A 16,983-nucleotide genomic window follows, 5' to 3' on the forward strand; every position below is an offset into this window, starting at 1 on the left:
CGCTTGCCGAGTGTGTTACATAAACTGCTTTCACTTCTCTGATCAATGATTTTTCTTCAGAACATGCTTGTTTCAGGAGCCCCTGCTGATCAGATGAGTAATCATCAACAATGACACCACAGTGAAAATTAATGTTTTACAGATTTAAACTAGTAGGTTATAGAATGACTGTGGAAATAATAAAAATTACCCTCCCATAGGTGTTTACGAGCAAATGTTATTAAAAAATCCGTTTCTGAACAATTGTCCAGTTCAGCAGAGCCAGTCATCACAAACAAGAACAGAATTTAAAAAATCTGGTCTTATTACATCTAAAAAGATTTCAGAGCAAAAAAACTTTACAGCAGCATGACATTCACTGCTTGCCTGTTTGATTTGTGCAGGGGATATTCACAATGCAACCAATTAGTCCTGGGGTATTGTTTTGCCATTGCTAGTAACAGGCTGGAAGCTTTGTACAAAGTTTGCAGGGCCCCGGGACTGAGATTTCCCAGGCTTGCTCTATCTAAAGTTGTTTTGTAGATGTACCCAGATGTAGCTGCTGGGTAGCGCTAGCAGCAGAGGGGACACTCTGCTAGCTTTGTGCTTTTTCTCTCAGGAGTCCTAGTCACAGCTCCAAAATTACACTGCTGTGGAAGAGCTAGTTTCATTTGCCATTACTCTCCCCAGTCTTTTAAGTTAGAAATATAAGTGTTTCTGGTTTTGTTTGTTTGTCTGTTTTTAAACAAGTCTGAGTTGTACTAATATAGTTCATGGTACAGGACTTAAAAAAAAAAAAATTTTTTTTTTTTTCTTGCAACTACAGCTCTACATCCAATTCTTCCCTGTGAAGAGCTTGAGCTGGAAAGATCTTCAGGAAGATTAAAAATTGTTCTACCTGCTTCTCTTCAAGAGAGGACTTGGAGAGTTAATAACTTCTAAAGTGTGTTCCTTGTGCTTTCACAATCGTCTCTTAACAGCTCTACATCCATTACTGCATAGGTATGCCCATCTCAGACAGAAGATGCTACATTCATTGCTTCCTCTTCTGGAATTGTGGGTTAATTCTGATTAGATGTCTATTCAGCAAGGCATTGCTGATAGCCTAATGTCATCCTTTCAACAATTAAGCACAAGGAAAAACTAAGTTTAGGAGATGCAAGTAAGAAAAGAAAGGCAGATGGAAAAGCAATAGGTGTAAGTGACTAACGGACAATATTGTTCTGAATATATTCTGAGGAAACTTGCTATTCTTGCTGAAATTTGCTCCAAGAGATGACACTCTCTCTCACTCCCCCACACACTCATTTGCATTTTACACACAGGTCTGACCAACAGTAACTGAGGAAGAGATATACTGTTATAGACAGTAAATGTGCAAACCTGACCTTTTCTCTAATTGGATAATGTCTCCTAAGACATTCGGAGTCTGATTTTGTTCTCCATTACATGGATGTAAATCAGGATGAGTTTCTCCTAAGATCAGAAGAGTTATATTCTTAGCCTTTATGCCTTCTGGTGGTCTATTACACAAAAGCATGCGTGCCTTTTAGCCATGGATAGCTGAGATACATGTCTGTTTACAACATGTTACCACTAGATCCCAGGTGAACCAGTCATTTTGATTGAGACAGAGGGTCAGATGGCAGTAGCTGCTGAAGGTAAAAATGGATTTGCTCAGTCCTCATATCATTAGTGATATGACAGGTACCTATGCTGCAGCTTGGTTGTAGGTGACATGGCCTACAGGAACATTTCTGTATCAGGAAACCTATTTATGAGCATTCACATTCTTCAGGCATATTTTTTAAAGGTTAGGTCCTGAAGGTAACAGAAAATTAAAAGACTTTTTAAGAACTGATGACAATTAGCCCCTAAGTCACCTGCACTGCTTAATGTGAAGGTTTGTCTTTATAATCACTAGCTGTAGACATAAAACTAGCACTATAGTTCCAGCCAGAATTCCCAGTTTTCTTTTGGGAGGAGGCTACCTCCTGGCTATAAAACTGACAGCACACTAATGAGAGGCTTGGGAACAGTGTCTAAGAACGTGAAAAAGCTCTCTTGCCAGAATACAGTAGCTCTTATCTTCATCTCAGCTTTAACCTAGAAAAAAATATTTTTGAAAAAGTGTTCCAATTAATTCAAAAATCCACCAAAACAGTATTTTTGTTCAAATAGATGATGAACTCTGATGCACAGGGAAATACTTCTCCTAGTTAGTCGCAGGAAGTGTTGCAATAGTCATTTTTAATGAGTGAAAAATAATGGATTCTGTAAGGCAGACAAACCACTGAAAAAATGGAGCATGACTGAAATTCTAGTCTATAAGCTTTCAGAAGAATAAACATCAAAGCATTTTAGGGCATTAGCAAATGAAGATGGATTTAATCAAAAGAATATTTACATATGAATAATATAGCTTGTTATACATTTAGAGCCCATCAATGGAAAATTAAATTAATTTGCAATGCAAACCAACTGGATCAGCTATTGAATGCCTATGAATGATGAACACCACTAATGACAGAACTATATTTAATTGGTTTAAAAAAGCCGTAGTTCATTTTTGGCAACTGCTTATTACCTAGCATAAAGATTTTCTAATGTCGCTGTACAATTGGTAAGGAGACCATTAAGAAAAAACACAGCAGGTTATGATTTTTATGTTCACTTTTATATAAATGAGGTTTAGCTTGACCAACCAAAAAATTTAGAAGAACTAGTTAAAAAGATGTAAAAGCTTAGCAAAACTTGTTCGTGTCTGCTCAAAGAGGGCATCATTATGTGGAGACGGAATTTGCCTGGTGGCTTTTCTATGCAACTAGCAGAAGGACCAATATTGATTGAATGGGAAGGAGAGAAGAACAGACTCTCACGTCTCCTGCCTTTTCCCATTTGCACGCTTAATGTATTTGAGGGCTCTGTGATGAAAGGTTTTCACTGGTATGTGGTGGAGCACAAAGCACAGAGCTTGAAGTTGCAGAAGAAAGTGTGACATCTCGGTGGAGACAGAGAGGTGGGAGACAAAGAAGCTAAAAAAATGGAAGTAACCCATCAGGTAAACAGCCTACCATGCAAGCACCTGAGTGCAACTACCTCAGAAAGAGAGCACACTAAGAAATAGAAACACCATCCAGATGAATCAGCTCATCTTCTCCCACAGCAATCATCCTTCCATCCTGATCACCCTTCCTCAGAGTGGTCCAGCAGATGCTTGATAAATATTACATATTTGGAATATTTACACCAAATTTTGCATTGAACATTGTTGTTTCCACCTAATCCTTTTCACTGCTAGCTCACCAGACTTCTAGCATATAAAGTCTAAGAGCAACAGACAAACAACAAGTCTCTTTATAGAGGTTTTCCTACAGGTTGAAATGAGGGAAAGAAGTCACACGGTAGCTGTTTATTGAGATCAGTGCTAGAACAGCTTGCTGTCTGCAACAGCCAATGTAAAGACTAAAAATTACACAGCTCATGAAACCAAGTGTAGGTAAAGATCTTCAGATGCCTTTGCTTCAAGTAATAGCTATTTTTTTCCATGCAATTAAATATCAGCATGTCCCCATATCTTCTCCAAAATCCAACAGATTCCCGAATCTTTTAGCATGCCCAGAACTATGTTTTCAAACTGTTTCAAGTGATGTGCAATGAAGGCAGCCCAAGATTATCCTTTCATTAAGATTTACACTAAGGCAAATATCATAAAAATAAACATATCACAGAATTTCTAGGTTGGAAGAGACCTCAAGATCATCGAGTCCAACCTCTGACCTAACGCTAGCAGTCCCCACTAAACCATTTCCCTAAGCTCTACATCTAAACATCTTTTGAAGACTTCCAGGGATGGTGACTCCACCACTTCCCTGGGCAGCCTGTTCCAATGCCTCACAACCCTTTCAGTGAAGAAGTTCTTCCTAACATCTAACCTAAAACTCCCCTGGCTCAACTTAAGCCCATTCCCCCTCGTCCTGTCACCAGGCACGTGGGAGAACAGACCAACCCCCACCTCGCTACAGCCTCCTTTAAGGTATCTGTAGAGAGCGATAAGGTCGCCCCTGAGCCTCCTCTTCTCCAGGCTGAACAAGCCCAGCTCCCTCAGCCGCTCCTCGTAGGACTTGTTCTCCAGGCCCCTCACCAGCTTCGTCGCCCTTCTCTGCACCCACTCAAGCACCTCGATGTCCTTCTTGTAGCGAGGGGCCCAAAACTGAACACAGTACTCGAGGTGCGGCCTCACCAGAGCTGAGTACTGGGGGACGATCACCTCCCTAGCCCTGCTGGTCACACTGTTCCTGATACAAGCCAGGATGCCGTTGGCCTTCTTGGCCACCTGAGCACACTGCTGGCTCATATTCAGCCGACTATCTACCATCACTCCCAGGTCCTTCTCTGCCTGGCAGCTCTCCAACCATTCCTATCCCAGCCTGTAGCTCTGCTTAAACATGTTATCAAACATCAGGACATACTTTATATTTTCCATACTGTAGAAGCAGATATGGCCCAAGACATAAGATTGCCCCAAGATTAATTGTTGTAGCAAACGATTTATTAGTAGAAAGTTTAGGATTTAATAACACAGCCCTCTGAGGTTGTTACATCTTTGTTTCAAGGAAATCCACCCTGAGAAATGTTCCACAAATACAAGAAGCAAGTTATAAAGGCACAGTTTAGTATAAAGCATTACCAAGATAAGTCAAGTTTTGGTTGGCTTATATTCCATGTTTCTTCATGGGGTGTTTTCTTGCTATTTTTACAGGAAGGAAATAGAGTCACTGGTGTGTTCATGGCAATAAAAGCCAAGATTCAAGGCACAACCAAGAAAAAAAAATGAACACTGTGATCAGTTCAAAAACAGAACTGTGCATAAGCTTCTACTGTACCTGCTCTGAAAGCGTCTCTTAAAGCAACATGAGCTAACGCATCCAACTACAGAAATATCACTCTGAATAAAACAGCAAACACCCTCCCCCTCTAAATAATTATACCTTTCATTCATCAGTGAAACACCGTGGTTAGGATTCACAAGAGCATATCAGGAAGCTGTCTTTTCTGTGTCCTCCTATCTGGAATCTTCTAACATCACCCACTCTCATTCCTTCTGGTTAGAGACCCAATAGTGCTTTACTGCCACCCATTGTTTCAGGGCTCCTCACGGGCATTTCATGACCCTGCCAGAGCGCCACTGGGTTGTTGTTGTTTATTATGGGGGGCAAACAGTTAGCACTAATACCTGTGTGTGTGGCTGCACGTCCTGTGACAGTAAAAATAATAGTAAAATAGTAAAAATAACAGTAAAAATAATGATTTTGTCAAAGCCCTCTCTGAGTAGGCAAAGTTCTGCTCAAAATCTATGACGAAATTCCCTCTGGTTTGAAAAAACAAACTCAGGAACATACGCATTTAAGTACCTTGAGATTGCCAAAACAGGTAAAAGTGCAAGAAGGGTTTAGTAGTTCATATGAATCTCTTGATAGAAACACTGTTGCCATAACAACAGCATATTAGAAAGATGGGGGAAAAAGCCAGAAACACATAACTTTAATAATGAAAGAGATCTAGTCTCCAGTCTTCTCTATTATATGCTGCAGCTCATTTACCACAGATAAATAAGCACAGACTGCACACTACACATTTCAAACCAGCAAGCATCTATTTTCTTTGCTACTCCTTACCTTTATCATATCTAAACACTTCAGAAAGCATTAGCTATTACAGTACCCTTGTGAGAAAAGTGGCTTTATCACTGCTGGCTGCCATTGGGGTAAGTCAATCAGAGTACCAATTAACCTGCCCAAAGTCCTATTAGGAACCTACCACAGAAGCAGAACTGTGTCCCACACTCCCATGTGACCACATGTGACCTTCCCTCTGGGATATCTTTTCCCAGCACCGCTGAGCAGATAGCTCAGCCCCCTCCCAAGACTCAGAAAAAGGTCACACGTGGATATTTTGGTAACAGAGAAAGCGTATGGAATAACCAGTGTAGTGAGCATTAAGGATTCCCTCCTGTGTTTGTTCTGATTACAAAACAGACTCCCAGCTTTCACTAATAAAAGCAAAGATTTCCTCATTTGCACAAGCTGTACTTACGTGGAAGCAAATGCCTGGAATGGGATTTCTGTTTAAAGGGACAATGGTCTCTAGAGCAATTTGCAAAGCATAAATTTATCGTCTGTGTGACATTGCCTGGAAAAAAAAGTCCCTCAATGCCAAGGATGTAGAACTACTGGTAAACGTCTCCTTTTTCTAGCTTTCCACACACACACCCTCCCTCCTTTCTTATTCCTCCAAGGGCTGAATTACCATACTTCTTTATTTCCCCAGAGTTCCTACATGCTATTATTATTCCTTGGATGCATCTGATTCAGAGCCCTGCAGCTTGCTTCCTGACAGGCTTCAGCATAGCCTTTCATTGCTGACATGGGAAGAATTCTTATAAAAGGATTTTTAATTGATTTTAAGAGTTTTACACGGTGCAGAGAAAGCTGCTTTTTAGCCATGACCTATTGTACTTTATCAGCCTTCTCTCCTCATGCGTAGTTAGGATGCTGTAAAGATTTAAGCAAGCTATTCAGTACGTTTCTGTTAAGTATTCCTTGTGGCCATGGGAGCTTCAACTTTGGCATTATCTGTCTTGCGGTCAAGAACCTAGCTGCCAGGTGGTGCTGAAGTCAATTCTGGTGTGTGTTTCTGTTGTTAACACCACAGGATAATATGGTGCTGGCAGGCAGTAAAAGCAGGGTAAATAATGCCTTTTGCCCATAACGCGCTGCTGTGGTGCTGCTGCACACTGCCATGACAGGGAAGCATTAGTCGGTGAGGAGGCACATAGTGCCCAGGACTTCTCCTCGCGTTCTCTGCTCCCATTCTTCAGAGCAATGGGAGGTCCAGGTTCAAATTCCTGCTGTTCCAGAGGAGCTTTCACCCCATATCTCCCAGCTTGGAGCACACATACTGCTCCACAGGGCTTTACGGGTGGAGACGGGGGCTATACGACTTGGGACAGGGGGCCGTGGTGCTTGGGTAGGTTGTGGAAAAAAACAATATGGAATCAGTACATCTGTGCCCAAATCACTGCACCCAGGTTAATTTGCAGGAGAAGAGAGCTGGCAGCAGACCCTTCCCCAGATCTCCCTCTCTGTACAACAGGCAAGGGACGCTATGCAAGATGCCACGGCCCTTTGCTGCACTCAGCTCACCCTCCTCAGGTGTTCCATTACTGCTGTGAAAAAAATCATATCACAAAGTGAGGAAGGTAGTGCCACAAAATCAGCTGGCAAACACTGTTCTGGGCTAGCACAGGCTTTCAGATCACAGCCTGGAATTCAAGTAATAGGAGCAAGTCCTTTATCTTTCTGAACTTTAAACTTGGAAGAAATTTTACCAAAGAAAAGAGTTGCTGAATGCTTTCTCCTGCAAATGGCAGCAAGCCTCTTGATTTCTCACATTATTTCCTTGGTTGATCTGGTCGCTCTCCATGGGTGATGCTTTAGAGAGCAAAGCTCTGTTATTTTGCTGGAGTTAGGTTTCCTCAAAATAGAGTACTGCTAAATCCTCCATGTTTCCTTTGCTGAGAGCTCCACAGGAATCACTAAGGCCAAGCACAACCACCCAAAGAAATCTCTTTACAAAAATGTTTGGATCACTGTTCAGAGATTTTCAATTTCTTGTGTACCCTGAGGCTCACATGAGGTCACAGAGCATTTGTTGTCAGAGCCAGCTTGGTCTCCTTTTTCTAGACCCCTAAATTCAGTGTATACAGGATTTTTCAGCTCTTTCTCACTCAATGTAAGATTCAGCAGTGTAGTTTTCCTAGCTATTGCTACTACGCTTGAACTTACCTTGTTTGTGTCCCTTCTCCCCCCCCCCCCATTAAGGGTGACAAACACCATCGAGGTCCTGCAGCCAGCCAGGTGTGATGCCACAGCTCACATGCTCACAGTCTAGATCTCCAGTTCATGAAATGTACCAAGAACTCCAGTGCTTGCTCTGAACTATACACCATCTGGGATTTCTGGAAACTGGGAATAGCCTACACATTGCTTCAGCATCTTTGTTGACATGCTTTTGTCAGCGTGCTGATGTAAACACGTTGCAGCAGGACGACAGACCTTTGTGCAGTGAAATTGTCTCTTTCAAATCCCTTTCAGCAGGAACCCAAGAACCAAGGGCAGCAAATTGTTTATCCCTCCTTGCCACTTCTTATGCAGCATTGTCCTGGAGAAACACTCACATGTCGGCCCGTAACATCTCCCCTGGAGCTTGGGCACAGCGTGTTCCCACTGCAAAGAATACCCTCCTCCTGACCCTGATGAATGATTACGGCGGAGCTCTGATTCAGCACTGCCTTTCCTGCACTGCATCATTAAGCTGGAACACAATAAAATCGCCTCTGCCATCCTCCACAATTCTCAGCAACCTCCACCCTGATAAAAACTCATTTTCTGTTTCCTCCATTTAAAAACATCTCTGCATTTCACAATGGAAGCAGACTAGCCGGCTTATTCTCCTCCGCAGATTCACTTTTACATAACATCCTTGTCTCTTCCCAGACAATGAAAGTCTTGATGCTAAATATCCAATCTTGCAAGCTTTATTCTTCTCCAGAAGAATTGCCTAACCTCATTTCAAGCAGCAGTGACTGAAGTTCCCACCTGAACCCCTATCACACTCCAGAACAATTAAGTCAACGCGAGCTAATTACAGTTTTGTCCCCTCCTTAGCATGAATTTATCTAAAATGCTAGCTTTCTGAAAGATTTCCTATGATGACGTAACAGGCAATGTATAAAGGAGATGAAACATTCTACCATTGTACAGAAACAGTGAGCAATTATTACTCACTTTCAGAGTCTTCCCAAGGACAACCCATAAATACTGTGATGCCTATAAAAGGAATGCACAGGTCCTGAATTTCCACACAGACTCTCTAAATTTACATCCACAGCCCCACTTTTTAATATAAATTCAACCAGATTTCATAACAGTTTTCATGTAGATCGTAGAAGGGTGCCAACAGACAAAATTAACTCACATTTGTCATGCCTCCCTCATTTACACCTACTCGGAGCTGGGAGAATGTTAAGACGTGTGCACTGGGGCTTACTGTAAATGTCAGTCACCAAAGTGCTTTGCTCTCCTCCCAGAGCAATCTGAGACTTGAAAAAACAGCGAGTTCTGGCCTCGTTTTCCCCTTGTACCTTTAAAAGCAATAAACCAACTGCACAATGCAACAAGGAGACTCACAAGGTCGCAGTCGACAGAAGGAGGGTTGAAAGCTATTGCTGTATCATTATCTACAGGTGAGAGCAGCATTAGCATGAAGCAGGCAGTAATTAGAAACACCCTTCCCTTATCCCTCCAAGAGGCTGCCTGTCCCTAGCGTGAGGAAAGGCACAAGATCTCCATTTCATAAACAGGGAACTGAGACCAACAAATAGATTTCAAAATGAGCGATTCTGTGCAAAAGTTGGGCAGGTCTGTCAGTCCAGCACACGAACAAGATCTGCATGCAAGAACCAGGGGTTCTGCCGGAACACTTCTCTCAGACTCCCAGCTGAGTGGATATACAAGGGGGAACTCTCAAGATGCAGCAAAGAGGCAGCAAAGGATAATCACAGCACTTGAAAAATAAATCACACTTTCAGCCTGATTTGTCATGTTCTACATGATGTTGGTAACAAAGAAGAAAATCAAGTTAACATGAAGGAAGCATGCCTTACAACATTAGAAAAATGCAAGCGTTATTGAGTTTTGCAGAAAGAAACATCGGTGACTTTGCCAAAATTGTCTTTGATGGAAGAAAGAGAGTAAGACTCAAACTCCAACAAGGAAAAGTGACCAGTCATTTAAAAGAGTCTGAACAAATTCAGAAAGGCATAACACACAGGCAGTATATAGCACCGTGCAGGTAGGCAGAATGAACCGCGGGAGGATTCAGAGAATTTTCAGGCGCATTCACAAGCCTGAACCCATCAGACAGCTGTTCACAAGCACCGATCACCTTCTAACACTTGAGAGCAAAACAGGGTCTGCTCCACTCCCTCCTCCACTCCCAGTGACTCTGGCCTTTATTTCAAGTTACACGAGGAATAAAGAAGAGGTTTGGTTTGTTTGTTTTTGCAAGCAGCTGTATTTTTAAATGAAGCAAAGAGCCTGGGGGTGCAGGTTGCAGGCTGTAGATAGAGCAAGACCCTCTCCCAGTCTGTTGCAGTGACTTGGGATACAGAACACGAGGCAACATCAGGCAGGATCCTGCTACCTGCATGATCAGCAGCACCATAGAGGCAGCTGCTGCTGCCACCCCTTGTCTCGCTTCTGGGAGACACCAGCGCTCACAGCAGAACAGCAAAGCTCACGTCATATGGAAACAGCTCCAGTAAGACATGCAGCCATCTTTACAGGGAATTCATTTTAAACTCTGAATTTCCAATCTCGCAGCATTGAGCTCTAAATACCAATGCTGTAGTATGGGACAATCACCTCTCCTCCTTCTTCCTAGTCACATAAAATATTCATTATGTGTTTAAGTCACACAAACCATTGTCTAACAAAATGGCCAACAGCAAATCAGAGCTGAAAGCAAATGCCAGCATACTAGTTATTTCTATAACATATCAGTTGGCTGTTTTTTGTTTTGTTTTGTTTTTCTTTTGTATGTTGAATTTACAAATGATTAGCAGTAAAGAAATCTCACCCCAACTTTCTGCAGTATAAGAGATTACAGAGGTGGTATTAATCAGTACTGTCAAAGATCACCGAGAAGATTTTTTTCTCAAGAACTTGCCTTCCAAAATAAAAGCAACACATCCTACAAATGCGAGATGTGCCTTAGGTGACACCACACAGAAAAAATGGGTACTCTAGCTTTATAAGCTACAGTGGTAATAATGCTGAATAATTAAGAATAAAGGTGTTGTTTGGGACTGGAAAAATATGCATCTGCTCCCAAACCAGCAGATGAGACGTCAAAGACTTCTGTAAATTATTAAAACCATACAAAACAAGATCAGTGACTGTATTTCTTCCTACTCATCTTATGGCACTGCAGCTCCCGTCCAGATTTGATCTTCCAGACAGCACAGCCGCAGCTATTCTGGAAAATGTCAAAAATTCTCTGCCTCCTTAACTTCAGTAAGAATAATACAGTATTTGTATGCTGTGTCATGATGACCTGTAGCTTCAATCTTGCAAGAGAAAAACCATAAATGGAAATTTTAACACTCTAAAGAAAATTTGTTTGCAATTTGCTTTCAAGCAAGAAGAATTTGTTGCTTGAATAACTTTCAGCAATCTCAGTTAAGGGCTGGAGGGACAAAACACCCAACCTATACTTACACTGAAAGAAGAGTGAGATGGAACAGATGAAGGCTTTTATTGAAGACAATGTTTACCTTTTTGTAATTGACACCTCAATTCCACCTTATGCTTTTCAGAAGTTTTACAGCACAATCTCAATGTTAAAGGAAAAATAGACAAAAATAAAACAGATGTACTACATTTCATGAAAACAGTCGTAATTTACAATTCCTCTAAAGAGACTTACCCCATGGAGAAATTACCTGCTTACACGCAACAGGAAAAGGGTTTGACAACTCATCTGCCACAATAAATCCCACATCCTCCCCACCCCTCTCTCACACAGAATTCCCACCAAAACTCCTGTTTCAGCGTCATAAACTGTCATGCACAGGCAAGTTTCAAGCAGTTTGCAAGAACTTGCAACTTTGCATCATAAAGCACTTCTTCACTACAGAATATCAACTGAATTGGACAGGAACAGGCAGTGGTATGTCCTGTCATAAAAACCTTCAGGATGCACCACTAAAAAAAAAAAGCATACAGAGAGCAGAGCAGTGTCTTTAAGTGACAAGTTCAGAAAAATCTCGATGTTGCTCTCGATTCTGCAGTGCAGTGTAAAAACACTTGCATTCAGTTCCACCCACAAAAAGCTACATGCAAAAGAGCCCCATGTATGACGGGAAATGAATTACAAGGAAGAAATTGCAACAAGAAGAGTGTTAACATACTGTTATTACACAAGCATAGATTGTGTTATTCTGTTAACCTGACGTTTAAGAGCTGTTCTACCAGTGTCCAGCACAGGCAGGCCCAAAGCAGTACACGGCCTGCTACAACACCTAATTATGAGAACTTCCAGAAAGTAACTTGGGCTTGAAATTTTGAAATTTAGATTGACAAGTTTGCTGTGTCCTGCACCCATCCCACACTGCAAATTAGAGTTGCATTTTGCTAAGCTGAGTTACACTGGGCTTGACAACTGTTGCAAGAGCTCTTGATGTCACACAAGCTGCTTATATGCAGTCAGATTTTCCTAGGGGACAAAATTGATTTATTCCACAGAGAAAAAGCAGAACTGGAGCTAATTTTATTATTATTATTATTATTAGCAATGCACCAAGGGCTAGTATTTTTCATTCTTGAACTGAAAACAACTTTGGGTGCTAAACGAAAGCTGTTTCCTCAAGTCACTTTGTATTCTTGTTTCTGCTAATCTGTTCTCCCTTACTACCTTCAGTCTAAGGTAGGCTTTCTACAGGATGGAGAAAAACATGCAGTCCTTTCAGTTACATTTGACTTCTCCCCCTCTTTCAGGAATTGCCATAATTACTAATTATGATTGTGCACATATCAGCATGTTTTCTTAAGAACGTTTTCTATGTAAAGAGATAAGCTATCTCCCTACCTCATGCATTCGCCTACACTCCAACTCCATTATGAAAGCAAACATACATTTTTCAAAGCAGATGACGAAAGCCTTGGGTCCCATCCCCTGGCAGCCACACTTGATAAATTACCAAATCATACAAGCTTTGCCTAGTCTGTTTGCTTTACTGAAAGTAGTTTATTTTTAATATTAGAGAAGGAAAATATGAAAGGAAAAAAATCTTATTAAATAAATGCAATCTGGAACTAGATTATTGGCCCTAGACAGAAGAGACAGTATGAGATTTCTGTATTTCAGATTGGAGACGCATTGGTTCATATAATTTTGTTTGCTAGCATTCAATCTTTCCATATGACCTGATGTGAGAAAAGAGACTTTGGTATGGAAAACAAAAATATCTACTTAAAACAACTGTTCTCTGCACCTATTCCCAGCACAACTTCTGATTATGGTAGTGTCTTTCAGATCTAAGCAAGGAGAAAAGAGTATTTAATGTATGCTTAAAAAAAGTAATTAAAAACATACGGAGGAAAACAACTGAGCAGTATAAACAGTGAGGGAAAAACATCCAGAAGATAAATGCTGTGTTGGGGGAGAAATCCAGGAAGGTCCAGCAGTCTGAATTAATCTAATGTGCAATATTGTGTATATCTGCAGCACTTTCGACCCAGACATTCCTTTTATTGCATTTCTATTCTTGCACAGAAGGATATAGAACTATAAGCTATTATTACAAAGGGTATTTACAAATACAAGCCTGTGCATAGAAGTATAGCTAGAGCGATTTAAGTTGTAAGACTTCCTGATTCCGATCAGAGATGGGAATGTATATTCCCTTCTGCTTGGAGACACAGCTCGCTGGCGTCCATGGGAGCCCACTGATTTCATTGGGTGCTAGGTTGGACCTACAATCATGATAACTGCAGTAGTACAGTAACTGCCACAAGTCATTGTTATGCATTATTTGCTTACAAGCTTTAATTGCATCTTCCACTTGGGAAACGGTAGCTACACGTGCTGCTGAAGCAAGCAGAAAAAGGAAAATCAACTAAACCAACAGGCAAGTTCGTGTTTTGACCTCCGCTCAAAAATGTTTGTTTCTCTGCATGTACCTGGGCTTTCTCATTGACTTAGTAGCAAGCACTGACTCTTCAGAAGCTGTCTTTATTTGCAGCTTTCATAACAGCACCTATGTGACTGGCTCTCACAAGTTCACTGGGCCATTTACCCCTTCCCCCAGCCCTGCAAATAGGACTGCCTTTGTTGTGAGGAAGCTCCCTCATGCCTTTTCCTCTGAAGCAATAGGAATGATTTGAGGAATGGTTTGGCTGTGACATTCAGCCTGTAAATACTTTTTAAATACACCATGATTTGCCAAATGGTCAAGACTTAGCAGCCCTTATTTTCTCTTTTTCTTTTAATAGAAAAAGATGCAAGGTAATCTTTGCCATGAGACACACTTTCCTGGAATTGTCCATTCCCTCAAAGCACTGCTAAGGGAGATCATTCAAATAGATTCCTAGGAAAAGTATTTAGAAACTAGGGTTTAACAACTCAGAAAATGTGAACAGCAGGTCGAACTTCTGACCAGAAGACCTAAAAGAGTTATTCTCTTGGAAGCTTACATGAAGTCCTAGTGATCAGAAAGACTTTTGTCCTTGACTTCAAATGGCTTTGAAATAAAATTCTGAAAGCAAATTTGAAACATTGTGGTCTACAAACAAGAAGGAATTCTGCTGTCCCTGCAACACTTGGATGACGCATGAATCTAAACACGTATTTCACCCTGACTTTTAAGAGCAATACTCTAGTTTCCAACAATTTTAAGATGTGATACTTGGCAGACAATGCTGTTTAGCAAGTTCTGAAAATGTGCTGCATAATGCTCGCTAAATAGAAAAACACATTTTACCAATCAAAATCAGGCTGGATTGTAATATTGGTTTTTGAGCATTCACCACTGCAGAAGTCTGCACCTCTGCTCCTCGCCTTCTGTAAACTTGAACTTCATTGAATGTTTTTCAAAGGCAGAAAGAACCTGCGGTTTTTCTACTGACTTTTCCCAGCACAATGGAGACAAGGTTGTATAAAAAGACTACAGAGGTCAACCAATGGTCTCACTTGCATTTCTTCCAGTGATGCCTCTAAACGCTGATCAAGAAAATCCTGTTGAGTCTTCATTCTCATTCTTAGTCATCTCTTAACTTGTTCTTACTCTTCTCAGGATTATAAAGTCACTTGAGCAGAGCAGGCTGAGAACATGAATGCTGGTTATGTAGAAGTAGAAAAAGAGAAAGTGATGTTAGAAAAAACAAAAGATTGGAAGGAAGACACTGTGACAGTAGTAAACCATCAAACAAGAACAGGGTGAGGTATACTGAAGGCTAGACTGGTTTCCAGCGCTTCCTGTGGCAACTAGGAAGGTAGAGGTTGGACTCGATGATCTTGAGGTCTCTTCCAACCTAGAAATTCTGTGATTCTATGATTCTGTGAACTGCAGCTGCCACTGCTGCTGTGTTAGGGCCGCATTGGCAGAAAGATGTCTCCCACAGACCAGGGCACTGGAGCAGGTCATCTCCCCCAGGTCACGGATCAAAAAGCCATACTTGTCCCTATGCACCTGGGTGCTGAGCTCCAGCTGGCACCAACCAGCTTTTTAGACTTGGAAGGCAGCAGCCCAGGATGTGTACTAAGAGAAGTTAACCTGGGAACCTGGGTGAGAGGACAAGAGATAGAGAAAGAAAGGGAGGAAAACCCAATCAATATTTCAATAGCTAAAGGTTGGCGCCATGTTCTGTACATTTTTTTTTTTTTTTTTTTGTAGAAGTAATATCATCTGTCAGTTTTCTTGACAGCCTAATTCTTTCCTAATTCAATCTTGTTAAATTCAGTGCTAAAATTCTGCTGAAGGCATTCTTGGTGTTGCGGTTGGAAGGAGAGAGGACAGTTTTGTTTTGACATGGAGAGAATATAGGCACGGCTATTTTTATTTTAAAGTTGCCACCATAATGACACAAGTAAGGAAGTAGATTCTGTGTCTTGCCTGTATTATTCTAGAGTTTTCTTCATAAGCTGCTCAACCATTAGACATTAGAACTGTCTGGGGGCGAGTTTGGGATGGCCAAGAACTAAAAGATTTAGTGACTCATCCCAGCAGCCACCCTGCAAAGATCACACATCACCGTCTAGCTGAAGACATCTTAGATTTCTCAAAAAAGACTGCCTTGGATTCTTAAAAGTAAATCTTAGTGTCTAAGGGATACAGCCACGGGGCAATCGGCCTGACATTCAAAGCCCCAAGACTATAAACAACTTGCCCATGGGCAGATAAAAAAAATGCAAAGTGGGGAGATGGCCAAAACTGGTTTTAGAGGTAATGAAACAGAACAGTTTTCCAACAAGTGAAATACACTCCACATATACAGTAAATTGGAATGTAATGTGGAGATGCAAAACAATCAGCAAAAAGCAAGGCACAAAAGGCTGTTAGAAAACATGCCAAAGCATGCCATGTTCCTCCTAGGGATGGATTTGAGAGGATCATAACTCACTGTAAACCCTTCACCCTATCCCAAGCCAACCTTAAAACCCACAGATACCTTGGAAGAAAAAGTACAACACAGAAATGGGATGGACACGAGGAAGCTTCAGTTATTTTCTCCTAGCAGTTGTTAAAGCACAGCACCACTGGTGTTCTTGTGCTGCAAAATTGTTTTGAGGAGAGGCAACACAGCAGCTGTCTATATAGTGCGGATGTAAAAGATTCATTCCTCAACCAGCAAGCAGAGCTGAGAAGAATCTGTTTGGGAAAAGCTTCACAGACCAGAGGAAAAGCTGAAAAGAAGGTTTGAAAAATCATTTCTTCCAGATAAAAATGACATCAGCACTGAGATGTGAGGAACGGAAGGATGTAACATCAAGCATTAAAGGAAACCTACGGCCATTGCTCTCAGCCCAGCAGGCTGAGTCCACGAGACAGAAAACCAGCTAAAACAGTAAACAGTCAAGTGCAAGGCTTTTTTCTTCCCTTTGAAAACAAAATCAGGAAAAGGACATCATACTTGGAACTTATGGGTAGCTATCTTCAGAAAAAGGATTAACTAGTGAATGACAATTATAGTAAGTCTTGTAAAAGCTGTACTGCCCTTTCTCCATTTTGTTCATACCAATAATGTTTTCTTATTCTTACAGACTCGAGCAATTTCATCACCAATTTCTGCCAAGTGACAGCATGATAGCCAAATCAGCAATCTCATCTAGTTTTATTTCCCAGTTCAGGCTCAAAATTGTTTGTTATCAGTAGGGCATAGG

The sequence above is a fragment of the Aythya ferina genome (genome assembly GCF_964211825.1).
Source record: "Aythya ferina genome assembly, chromosome: 3".
NCBI lineage: Eukaryota > Metazoa > Chordata > Aves > Anseriformes > Anatidae > Aythya > Aythya ferina.